At 40.6% G+C, this 13,737-nt stretch overlaps 1 protein-coding gene across 1 annotated transcript in view; it reads right to left on the minus strand.

The window, feature by feature from the left end:
- Nucleotides 1–13,737, minus strand: part of LOC136849670 (cell adhesion molecule Dscam2-like) — a 262,609-nt gene that overhangs the window by 188,021 nt on the left and 60,851 nt on the right.

The raw sequence follows: 13,737 nt of genomic DNA on the forward strand, positions 1-13,737 counted from the left end.
AAGCCCAAATGCTGAATACATTTGATTATCTTGTATGGCAGTTATTTATGCTTATATCTCATAGTAATGTTCGTCAGTCTTCGTGTTTCATAACTCTAAGACTTCATTCCAGCAAAATGGCAAGTAATAAGCAAAGCAAAACATTAAGAACACACAAATAACTGGAGCACTGAAGTACAGATTACAAGAAAGTAAGAACAAACAAATAATTGTAGTACTGCAGTACAGATTACAAGAAAGAGAGAGCAAAGCAATCACAAACGAGCAATCACTGAAACCCGTGACTGGATTGGAATTGGATTGGAATATAAAATTGAAGTCAAAGGCCGAGCCCGAGGACCTGTGCGATCATTCGACGCAAGAAACAATCTCAAGGATGAAATTTACGATTAAAGATAAACTTTTACTCAGTCATAAATACCAATACAGATTATTACATTCCAATAAATACATTTACACAAGTTAATACACCCCAGTAGTTCCATTTACACAAGCTTGTTAACAATCATGTATGCATATAGTGTAGTTAAAATCAAAACAAATAAACTATTTCCTTAACATTGGTAGCTAGAGAGAAAAAGCAACAGATCGGTAACCACAACATTCCTACATTAACTACAGAATCGTGGATGAGCCCATTGTATAGAAAGCTTCCACAATATTAGCCGCTTCATACACTTACGCTGACGGTTAATTAGCAACAAGTTTAACCATTCTATACGCACTGCACCAGATACCTCTATCTAGAGCGTCCTCTCACCCTTCCTGGATACTAAAGCCGTTCTTACATCTCTCAGCTCTTTCTAAGTCATATATCCTTTCTCCTAACAGCACTTTCTAAGTCATATATCCTTTCTCCTAACATTTCGAAGTATAGACTTTTATCCACTCTAAGAGCTGCATTCTCAGTAAATCGCGCCTCTTCATCTGCATCTTTCGATCTAATATTTACTTGTTCGTTAACCTTTTTCTTTGCATTAACTCCCAAAAATCAACTTTTTTCCTTCTCTCCAATACTCAAATTTATCCCTTACTCATGTTTATCCCTTCAGTTCTCAATATAAAATATCTTTCCATTTATTCCTGATTACTCTATTCAGTATCTTATATACTGCTTAACAATTATTTTAATTACCCTAAAATCGCTCTTCAAAAAATCACAATATTTTCTTCATTGAACCTACATTAGCTCCTTCCAAGTACCAAAGTATCCTCATATATACATAAATACATACATATAAACATATATGTATGTTTACATATATATGCACCAGGATGTTCGCTGTATGTTATTTCTTTTTATATTGTCATAAATAACTGTTATTCTTTGCGCAAATCATCGCAAATGCATATTAAGCAGATTACTAATTCGATACCCAGTGCCTTAATTCAAACATACAATTATACCCTCTGGAATTAATAAAGAATCTGGTAACAACAATGAGTACCTCAGGTTTCCGTGCGTCTCCGCCCGGTCAGGTAAGGACCAGGTCCCTCGACCAGGGTTCTGAGTTAGGTAAGGTTAGACATCGTTAGTACAGTATGCATTCCTGTAATCGCCATTCAGGATGAGACTTTAACAAAATATGCCAGGCACATAACAGGTCCTGTTTCTTCTTATATCTAGTAAGCCACAACCGTCGCACTATAATCTTGCTTTACTTGCAGACAAGTGACAGTTGCAGAAGCTTAATTATAGTTTTCCTCGTATATTTTAGTTGATTTTTAAAATTTTTTACTTATTTAGGTCAGAATCTCACAGTTCCTTAAGTTTGATGGTCATGCACCTGTACTCAGAAACTATGGATTTCCGAAAATATCACTAACGAAGGTAGAAACCAAAAAGGTAATGACTGTAAGCAATGCCTTGTGGGCGCAATCACAATAATCATCGAAAATCGTAACTCCGTAAAACTGCGCTATCAGATAAAATAAAAGTAGCTGCAATTCACGAAATAAAAAGGAAAAAGAGCATACAAAATATCCTATGATATCCAGTTGTTATATATATATATATATATATATATATATATATATATATATATATATATATATATATATATATATATATAAATCGTATAGGGTGTCCATAAAGTCATGGTGCAATTTAAAGTACTTGTAGCTTCGTAACTATAAATGATAGAATTAATATGTAAAAAGGATAAGAAGGAAGAATGACCTAAATTTTTCATTCATCATTACTAATACAACGAGAAATATGATTCTGTAGTTCTCGGAAAACATTTTCTAGCTGATTTTCAGTAATAACTTCCATCACATCAGTAATGCTTGTTTTCAAGTCTTCTAAAGATCGAGGCTTAGTTGAATAAAAAATACTATTCACATGTCCCCATAAAAAGAAATCCAGTCGAGTCAAATCTGGTGAACGTGGAGGCCAAAATAATGGTTCACCTCATCCAATCCATCCGTTAAGGAATTTTTCATTTAGAAACTACCTAACTTGGAGAGCAAAGTGACAAAGTGCACCATCTTTTTGAGAAACTGTATTCACTATAAGTTCTAATAGTTCAAGTTTAAGTATAACGTAATTTTGTAGCATTTCTAAATAGTTATCACCATTACCAACACGTCCTTCAAAAAAGAATGGCCCTATGAATCGATTCTTTCCTCAAGCACACTAGACATTAATTTGAGAGAAGCTCTTCCATGTTCAACAGGTTCAAATGGCTTTGCAGTTCCCCAGTCAAGGGTGTCTTCAAGGGAAGGCATCCTGAGGGCGCCTTGGGGCCCTCACCCTTGCGGTTCAGTCCCTCCTCAGGCCCGCTTCCCCAGCCTGGCAGGAAACCTGCCTCACTCCAGGGAAGCAGCCTATGAGGGGGATCTTCCCCAGTTAAGGGTGCCCTCAAGGGAAGGCATCCTTAGGGCACCTTGGGGCCCTCACCCTTTTGGTTCAGGCCCTCCTCAGGCCTGCTTCCCCAGCCTGGTATGAGGCCTGCCTACCTCAAGGGAAGCAGCCTCTGAGGAGGATCTTCCCCAGTCAAGGGTGCCTTCAAGGGAAGGCATCCTTAGGGCTTGGTGCCCCTCACCCTTGTGGTTCAGGCACTCCTCAGGCCCGATTCCCAAGCTTGGCATAAAGCCTGCCTACCGCCAGGAAAGCAGCCTCTGAGGAGGATCTTCCCCAATCAAGGGTGCCTTCAAGGGAAGGCATCCTTAGGGCGCCTTGGGGTCCCTCACCCTTGTGATTCAGGCCCTCCTCAGGCCTGCTTCCCCAGCCTGGCAGGAAGCCTGCCTTACCTTCAGGGAAGCAGCCTCTGAGGAGGATCTTCCCCAGTCAAGGACACCCTCAAGGGAAGGCATCCTTAGGGCGCCTTGGGGCCCCTTACCCTTCGTGGTTCAGGTCCTCCTCAGGCCCACTTCCCAAGCCTGGCAGGAAACCTGCCTACCTCCATGGAAGCAGCCTCTGAGGAGGATCTTCCCCAGTCAAGGGTGCCTTCAAGGGAAGGCATCCTGTGGGCGCCTTGGGGCCCCTTACCCTTCGTGGTTCAGGCCCTTCTCAGGCCCACTTCCCCAGTCTGGAAGGAAACCTGCCTACCTCCAGAGAAGCAGCCTCTGAGGAGGATCTTCCCCAGTCAAGGGTGGCATCTTAGGCGCCTTGGGGCCCCATCACCCTTTGTGGTTCAGGCCCTCCTCAGGCCCGCTTCCCAAGCCTGGCAGGAAACCTGCCTACCTCAAGGGAAGCAGCCCCTGAGGAGGATCTTCCCCAGTCAAGGGTGCCTTCAAGGGAAGGCATCATTAGGGCACCTTGGTGCCCCTCACCCTTGTGGTTCAGGCCCTCCTCAGGCCTGCTTCCCCAGCCTGGCAGGAAGCCTGCCTACCTCCAGGGAAGCAGCCTCTGAGGAGGATCTTCCCAAATCAAGGGTGCCCTCAAGGGAAGGCATCCTTAGGGCGCCTTGGACCCATCACCCTTGTGGTTCAGGCCCTCCTCAGGCCTGCTTCCCCAGCCTGGCAGGAAGCCTGCCTACCTCTAGGGAAGCAGCCTCTGAGGAGGATCCTCCCCAGTCAAGGGTGCCTTCAAGGGAAGGCATCCTTAGGGCGCCTTGGGCCCCTCACCCTTGTGGTTCAGGGCCTCCTCAGGCCTGCTTCCCCAGACTGGCAGGAAGCCTGCCTACCTCCAGGGAAGCAGTCTCTGAGGAGGATTTTCCCCAATCAAGGGTGCCCTCAAGGGAAGGCATCCTTAGGGCACCTTGGACCCCTCACCCTTGTGGTTCAGGCCCTCCTCAGGCCTGCTTCCCCAGCCTGGCAGGAAACCTGCATACCTCCAGGGAAGCAGCCTCTGAGGAGGATCTTCCCCAGTCAAGGGTGCCTTGAAGGGAAGGCATCCTTAGGGCGCCTTGTGGCTCCTCACCCTTGTGGTTCAGGTCCTCCTCAGACCCACTTCCCCAGCCTGGCAGGAAACCTGCATACCTCCAGGGAAGCAACCTCTGAGGAGGATCTTCCCCAGTCAAGGGTGCCTTCAAGGGAAGGCATCCTTATGGTGCCTTGGTGCCCCTTACCCTTCGTGGTTCAGGCCCTCCTCAGGCACGCTTCCCCAGCCTGGCAGGAAACCTGCCTACCTCCAGGAAGCAGCCTCTGAAGAGGATCTTCCCCAGTCAAGGGTGTCTTCAAGGGAAGGCATCCTTAGGGCACCTGGGGCCCCCTCACCCTTCGTGGTTTAGGTCCTCCTCAGGCCCGCTTCCCAAGCTTGGCAGGAAACCTGCCTCACTCCAGGGAAGCAGCCTCTGAGGAGGATCTTCCCCAGTCAAGGGTGCCTTCAAGGGAATGCATCCTTAGGGCACCTTGTGGCCCCTCACCCTTCGTGGTTCATGCCCTCCTCAGGCACGCTTCCTCAGCCTGGCAGGAAAACTGCCTCCCTCCAAGGAAGCAGCCTCTGAGGAGATCTTCCCCAGTCAAGGGTGCCTTCAAGGGAAGGCATCCTTAGGGCGCCTTGGGACCCATCACCCTTTGTGGTTCAGGCCCTCCTCAGGCCCTCTTCCCCAGCCTGGCAGGAAACCTGCTTACCTCCAGAGAAGCAGCCTCTGAGGAGGATCTTCCCCAGTCAAGGGTACCTTGAAGGGAAGGCATCCTTAGGGTGCCTTGGGGCCCCTCACCCTTTGTGGTTCAGGCCCTCCTCAGGCCATCTTCCCAAGCCTGGCAGGAAACCTGCCTACCTCAAGGGAAGCAGCCTTCGAGGAGGATCTTCCCCAGTCAAGGGTGCCTTCAAGGGAAGGCATCCTTAGGGTGCCTTGGGGTCCCTCACCCTTGTGGTTCAGGCCCTCCTCAGGCCCGCTTCCCCAGCCTGGCAGGAAACCTGCCTACCTCCAGGGAAGCAGCCTCTGAGGAGGATCTTCCCCAGTCAAGGGTGCCTTCAAGGGAAGGCATCCTTAGGGCGCCTTGGGGCCCCTCACCCTTATGGTTCAGGGTCTCCTTAACCCTGCTTTTTGAATATGACATCAAATCTCCAGAGGCTTCAGGGCGACTCGAAGGATTTCGGATCGTATTTCTGCAGACTCTGAAGTTGGAGTTCCACTGAGCTATAGCTATAGCTATAGCTCTTCTTCCAGGAGTGGGGACCGAAGGATTCTGAATCATTTTCAGGCGTTCTGAGGAAGCCATCCCTTAAGGATACCATTGCCAGGGGAAGGACGTCCTGAGAGCCTGCTTCCCTGGAGGGAGGTAGGCTTCCTGCCAGGCTGGGCAAGCGAGCCTGAGGAGGGCCTGAACCACAAGGCTGAGAGGCTCCAAGGTGCCCTAAGAATGCCTTCCTTTGAAGGCACCCTTGACTGGGGAAGGTCCTCCTCAGAGGCTGCTGGCGCCTCTCCCACTCCTCCAGGAGCTGAAGACGGATGGATTCCAAGACTGCGAAAAGTCCTCTGGTGTCCTATGAGATTTCACACCGATCTGTTGATCCAAATGATAATTCTGGCCATTCAAATCTCCTCTCTCTCTCTCTCTCTCTCTCTCTCTCCTCTCTCTGCTTTCTTGTAGTGAAAGTTCTTGAAAGTCTCTATTCCAGGGTCATCCTCTTCTCTTGATTCCTTTCCGCGCTTATCTCGAGTGCAGAACTTAGTTCCAAATGTGATAGTATTGAAAATATTCCCGCTTTATAAATCGCCTAAGGCTGGAACTTCGACTCCTTACTGCTCCTCCGCGATGTAGTCCATGTTTTCATGAGCATAAAATTGTTCGCTGAATCTATCTGTATAAACTCTTCGCCTTGTTTTTAATCAGATTTTGTTTCCGGAGACTGAAATTTACATTTTTCTGAGCCATAGCAGCGTTGGGCGCATGCGCCAATGATTTCTCTCTATCGTCCTTCCAGGAGCTGGAAAATTTTTGAAACTTTTAGATCATTCCAGCATCGCCTTTGTAGTCAAATATAACCAAATTTTCATTTATTGTAGAAAGAAACCAAACAGCAGTTTTAATGACATTCTCCTAAATTATTATTGCCCCAGGTTGAATACATTTACAAAACAAAGCACATTCTTGTATATTGTCAAGAGGAAGGAATAATTTTAAGACATCGATAAATATGAAATGTTACTTCTTTCTGATGAACACTTTAATATTCTTTGGAAGCTTCAATTTCAAGTCAACGGCCCCTTTAGTGGGTCTGTTCCATATGAATAGGGTTCTTCATCTTCTGAATAATAATAATAATAATAATAATAATAAATAATAATAATAATAATAATAATAATAATAATAATAATAATAAAATAAAACACTAGGTACGATCCCAAGCTCCCTGAAAAGGAATCTGAAAAAACTAGATGCCGAAGTAGCTCCAGGACTCATGCAGGAGAGTGTGCTACTAGAAACAGCGCACACAGTGAGAAAAGTGATGGACTCCTAAGGAGGCAGGATGCAACCCGGAACCCCCTCCCCCCCCAACACTATGAAAACCACCCAGTCGAATAGGATGACTGTGATAGACACCCCACCCCAAAATGATAATGATAATAAGTTATATCTAATAACTATATTTAATAATATTACAGCCTCATTGTTCCTTCAAATGTCTGCTTTTTTCCACGAAAAGTCAGGCAGGATTTCATTGATTATTTCTGTATTGTCTCTGGTCCTACTTTTCCCTTAAATTCTGTTCTCCAGAGGTTCAACACTTGAATTGTCTTTCCAGTTTCAATTACTCTCCTTTCTTCAACTTCATTTCCTTATCAGCTCTCCTTTGCCTTGTTGAATATTATTATTATTATTATTATTATTATTATTATTATTATTATTATTATTATTATTATTATTATTATTATTATTATTATTATTAATGTGAAGAAATCCACAGTGGTGTAGACGTCTACACCACTGTGGATTTCTTCGCCATTTTAGTAACTCATGCCATTATGAGATTATTATTATTATTATTATTATTATTATTATTATTATTATTATTATTATTATTATTATTATTATTATTATTATTATTATTATTATTTTTCACACGTGTTTGTCATTATTTTTCCATGATATCATTCAACATATAGATTCACCGACAGCAATATTGTTTTTGCTGTTCAATAAAAAGTCAGAGATAGATAGATAGATAGATAGAATATGTAATGAGTATTTCACGATGTCATGTCTCTCTCTCTCGAATCTCTCTCTCTCTCTCTCTCTCTCTCTCTCTCTCTCTCTCATATTTTGACCTTGCTATTTTGAAGTTTGTAAGTTGTCCATTACGATAACACTCTGAGAACGTGTTCAAGAAGTGAAATGAAATGATTGCAGGTCACTTTCACAACCTCGCTTTGCAGGTTGATGAAATAGGAAATCTAGTCGTAACTTTTATTAGATTTTTCTTCAAGATGGGAATTCGATATTGATTAAGGTTTATTGTGTTTTCTTCGGCGTGTCTGTTCGTGTTTGCGTGTAAAGTAGGAGTCTCTCGTGAGAAAACTTGAAATAACTTGAAACAAATCAAAGTTTCTGTACTTAGCTATCAGAGAAAAAAAATGTATCACTTCCCATGAACAGCTAAAGTATAGGCAATTTACCTTGAGGAAGAGTAGCAACGGGAAAGAGTCTGACAAAGGAGAAAAAGACTACATTCCCGTTGCATTCCCCAAGAATTAAAATAAATACAACAAGGTAAAGGATATTACAAAATAATTTGGTGAAAGAGGAAATTCATTTGCTTTCTTTTTCTTTTACACCGAAAGGTCATGTCCACATTTTAAAAAAAAAAGTACAAAAGAAGAAATAATGGACCCATACAACATGCTCTTTTTGTGAGAAACTCAGAGCAACTTTTAATAGAAACAATAGTAATAGGTTTTCAATAATCTACGTGGAACGATGTGGGATATAAAATCCAATAAAATCTATAGAACGAAGAGAGAATGAAAAAGAATAACGACGGAGAAATGCAATCTCCTTTCCAGGGTATACCTGTGTGCCGAACAATTAGCAGAAATGCCGGTTAATTCTATAATTTGATCCTGGATTCATACAACCCACCATTGCATATCATTTGCTCTTCCTTGAACATGGCCATGAATAACCATGAGACCCTGATTAAGGATACTCATGACCCTTTCCTCTAATTAGTCCTAATTATATTCAAGTATGTAAAGTTCTTTGGGGTTTTGCTTTTTCACTCCTACTGCGCTGTCGTTAAGGTTAATTGAATCAGGGATTAAGAATTCCTGATCCGGAATTTGTTAGCTCCGTTAAAGACATTCGGAATAGGTAGTTCATGTTGTGTATATGTGTGGATTAAAAAATAAAGTATTTTGAAAGCTGAAGATAAATTTAGAAGAGATTATTCTTTGAATTTTTTTTTTTGTGTTGAGCAGTGTTACTTAAGAAATCATCTCGTAACTTATTAATTATTATTTGGAGAACTCGAGTTTCCTAGTATTTACGAAAGAAACGCATATTGCTCAAAATATATTAGGGAATGTGATCTTTTGAGGGCATGTTCATGGTTGAATGACCTTTAGTGAGGATAAGTTTTCAGTGAAAGCTCTTCTTAGTCCGTGAAAAGAATGGCTTCACTCTGTTGTGTACAGATACATCTTTACAGTTCTGCTGTAGATGTACGGCCTTGTACACTCGTGTTGATACCCTGGAAAAGAGATTTCATTTCTCCGTTCTTTTTTCTTTTCTCTTCGTGGTATAGATTTTATTGGATTTTCTATCCCACATCGTTACGCGCAGATTATTGAAAACCTGTTACAAAATTCACTTTAAAGAACATGGATTTCCAGAAAACTAGTGAGAACCGAAACTTGCAGCCTCCCATTAAACGGAGTAGCGGTTCAGTTTCATTTTTCGCCTAAGCTTTCTGAGCTCTCCGAGGGAATCACGAACTTCAGCAGCCTGGTACCATAGAGCTTTGACACTTTTCATTCCACACCATCATCTTGTTTCAGGAGGAGTTCACAGGAAACTTGTATTGTTTTCGAAAAATAGTCCAAATTATCAAAATTCCTTCAAAAAGTGTAAATGTGTTGCAGTGTTGAAAGGAAAGTCTTTGCATCTGCCTATGTTTTGGTCATGTGTCCCAAAACTAGGTTGCGCATTGTGTAAAGAAATTTCTTGCATTATTCTCAAATAGTCATGCTTGTGCACGTGAGGCATATTCCTTCACATTGGCACCAGTATTATAACTTGCTCGCTAACATTTTCTACATCCAGCCCCAGTGCTTCAAGTTCGTGTAGATATGTTACATAAATTTTCACTAGTGCTGTTGTTACCGTTTAGCGATAACAGCAGTGTTAATGAAATGTTCTTATACTCCTGCTAGAACGTTTGGATGTACATATCAGCTTTAACTGTAATTACCCTAGACATTTGATCCTGACAACTGATGTCAAGAGTGCAGTTGAGAATTGCCTGTTAGTACTTATCAACCTTTAATTCGTAAAGTGTGTTTCTGTAAAAATGCTTCCCATATGATATTGATGATAATGATTATGTATTTCCATACTGTGGACTTTTCACAGATGATCTGCTTTAGTGGATTAAAAGTTCTTAAAACTCAATAAAGCCAGTGAAATTTCCATTATGTGCTGTTCCTATAAGTTTCTGTGATCCTAGGTAACTGCAGTGGCTACCGGTCATTCAAATATCCCATGCCAGTGTTTTGCGTCTTTTCTGATAAAAATAATTTTCAGGAGATAATCTTTTCTGAAGTTTACAACAGCTGAGACAGCAAATGCTTTTTCGGAGGTCTCAAGCTCAGCTAGTTTTGGCTAGTCATTAAAACCAAAAGATGCAGTTGTATATGCTGCAATATACCTGCTGGAAAAACAGGAGATTTTATCACTTTCTACTTGTCTGTGGTTTCTTTTGATCTGAAATTAGATAGTCTCTGAAGCTCAGACTCATCATTTCTGGCCATGCTGCAGGATTATATATGTGTTTATTCTGCAGGCAGGCAGATTTTCAATTCCAGTTCTTCGTTGCCCCAGAGGAATAAGCATTCCTGCATGAGCATTTCATTGCTCTCCAAATTTCATTTTCGAAATTGCTGATATTACTTTTCCTAAATAAATTCTCACTTTGGCTTTGTGTAACTGCCCCGGAATGGCTACCTCCAATGTCACAATCTTCTCGGATGTGGCTGCGCTGGCTCTTCTGCATTTTTGAGAGGGTTTGCGGAAACGGTTGTCGAATGCACATTTCACCTTTTTCGTTTCGGCCTTCTTTTGAGATGTGTCCTGGGATGAAGGGCATGTTCTTAAAAATTAGCTGATGGTTTCAGCTTAATACTTTGTTTTCATTGCGCATTTAAAAAGATTTGTTTTGTACTGAATAGCAATATACAATATGTCCTCTCACAAGTATGAATTTTTTGAACGTTAGTAGTTTACTTGCCTCATTTGGTATGCTCACTTTGTGTAGCTTTAGGTTATACATAGAAGGCCGTCGGTAAATTCTTATTGATATTTTCTAAAGATTAATTTTGCGATAAAATGGGATTTTTCCTCAATCATTCAACCATACGTCTTTAATATTTTCGTTTATATTTCGTTTACAATGTACTTAACATAAATAATTTTTATGCATCTGTTTCACCAATTTCAAGTATTCTTTCCAACCACATGATTACGGGGTGGTTTTATATTTTATTTTCTTATTGTCAACTTGGGTTCTATTTTTTTTTTTATCTCGTCGTGTTTCTCCTTGTTCCTTTTTCCTTTTTTTCTGATGCTAAATTCAGTCTTCTAATGCTGTATTTCACCTCAAAAGCATTTTGATTATATTCCTGTTCCATTTCATCGTTTGTCTGTCTCAGGCCTGTGGACCTTGCCACTAATGTGGAATGTTGTTTCGGCAGAGAACGTTAAATTATTCAAAAATGCATAATCAGTATTAATTTTTTCATTGAACTGATGACAGAAAGTCGTGTATGATAATCCTCTTCTAACAATATTTGATGCCTTTGGATTCTGCACGCTTTCATTTTAAGTTTTTTTCAGCAGAATCTTATGCAGAGTAGATTTTGAAAGCCTCTACTTCATCCACGTGGCTATGTAATTCTATGTGGTGTTTCTTTATTATACTGAGTTGTAAACCTTCTTTGGACAGCGACAGTACATTTTAGCTTAGCCAATCAAAGAACGCAGTTTACTTTCTCTTCCAGTGAAGGAATGGGTCAACAGCAGTTCTGAAAAAGAAGTCATTTTTAAGTTTCAGAAAATGTGAAAAATATTCGTTAAAACATATAATAAATAAAACTTCAGAAGAACAGAAAATCTAGACACATATCACTTTATCATTTTTACAGATTAATTCTACCATGTATAGTTACGAAGCTACAAGTATTTTAAATTGCACCATGACTCTATAGACACACTTTGCAAATGGACGTGGCAGAGATGAGGATATTGAGATGGATGTGTGGAGTCACAGGAAGAGACAGAACCAGAAATTAATTTATTAGAGGAACGGTTAAGGTAGGGGAAGTTTCGAAGAGGGGCCAGGAAAGATTTTTTTGGTCATGTTATTTGAAGATAAGATCATGTAGCCTACGTGAAAGGGATATGAGCATGGTGCTGGAGGGAAGGAGAAGAGGAAGGACAAAGTTCAGATGGAAGGATAAAACAGCAAATGACATGCGGGAGAAAGGGTTAAGAAGTCAGGATGCACCGGACAGACGAAGGTGCAGAAGGCAGACAAAAACAGCGACCCCATATAGAAATCAGCAAAGCTATAGACAAAAAGAAAATATGTATATATATATATATATATATATATATATATATATATATATATATATATATATATATATATATAGAAATCATCAACACACAATCACGTGTAAATATGACTCACGTCGGGATCGAACCCAGGTCTCTCCCTTGCTTTTGAGAGACCTGGGTTTGATCCCGACGTGAGTCAGAAATATATATATATATATATAGGGTTACTAGAATTTAGTCATGGTACATTAACATGCCGCAGAATAAAAAAGGAACGGTGAAAATAATAATACGCAGTAATATTTTTCTTTTAATCTCAAAACATATTCTGCAACACGAGATCTAAACTATATATTTTCCGTTTCATTTTTATATTTCAGAATTATTTGCTCCTCCATTTCTTTTTCTACCTTCGTAACCGGGAAACATGTTTATTTAAAAATCGTAGAAATAAACGTGAATTTTAACGTACCGTAACGAAATTAAAATTAGTTTATAGTGTCTTGCAATAAAGGGAAAATATGGAGCGACTATTCATCGGAGCAAAAGTCAATTGATGACGAAGAGAACCAGCAAATGAAGTAGAACTTTTTCGTATTGTATGTCATAGACCAACAGCTCAGTCTGACGTATTGTCTCAGCCTCCATTCTGAGAGTTTTTCGTAGATACTGTATTAATCTAATACGAGTTGGAGAACTTCGTCTTACATTCTTACAATATAAAAGCCCCTACTCTTCATCCATAGATATTCAAATGGCTTAGCAAAATTTGTCAGAACTACTCCAGGGTATCTTCGATAGTTTCCTCTGAACTGTTAGCATCCGTTCAAACTGATTTGTCTTAATTATTTTAGCAAAAAAAACTTGACAGAATCTCCATTTCAAATAGAGACTTTCAAGTATCTCCAGGAAAAAAGATCTTACTATGAAAAATAGGCCTAACAGTATATCATCCAGCTTTCAGGCTTATTTTCTTGCTTAAAATTTGCACCCAAAACCGAATAGACAAAACTACTTACGGAAAAACAATTATAAGGTCTAGACAAGAAAATAAAATCCTTCTGATAAGAAAGAAAAGTAAATAAATATTATGTCATTTCCATGAATCTAAACCTATTCCTCGTAAATGTAAAACAAAAGTCACTGGTGCGCGATGCTACCTGGAGACGACTTTCGAAAGCTAAACTGAAATATATATTCAATATTCAGTGAGCTTTAGTTATCGCTAATGGTATCAGATAGAATACCTTATACCCCAACAACTGTTCTGTACCACATACGGGCTCTTCCTGCCATACACACAGCAAAAGGAACAAATGTGATATACAGAAATATGAAGAGGTTAGGGAAATAAATGCAAATGGAATTCGGGAGGTGCGTATTGAGGACATCACATAGCGACAAATATCAGTCAATTTGGCAGGTCCTAGAGAACTCTGACAAATTTATAATAAAGTGGTTCATAAATGGAGAAAAGAAAAGGACTTTGCGTGTAAATTCGGATAAAAAGACAGACAGACAGACTGACAGACAAACGATGAAATGGGACAGGAAAATAATCAAAATGCT

Source organism: Macrobrachium rosenbergii, chromosome 21 (assembly GCF_040412425.1).
Source record: "Macrobrachium rosenbergii isolate ZJJX-2024 chromosome 21, ASM4041242v1, whole genome shotgun sequence".
In the NCBI taxonomy this organism is placed as follows: domain Eukaryota; kingdom Metazoa; phylum Arthropoda; class Malacostraca; order Decapoda; family Palaemonidae; genus Macrobrachium; species Macrobrachium rosenbergii.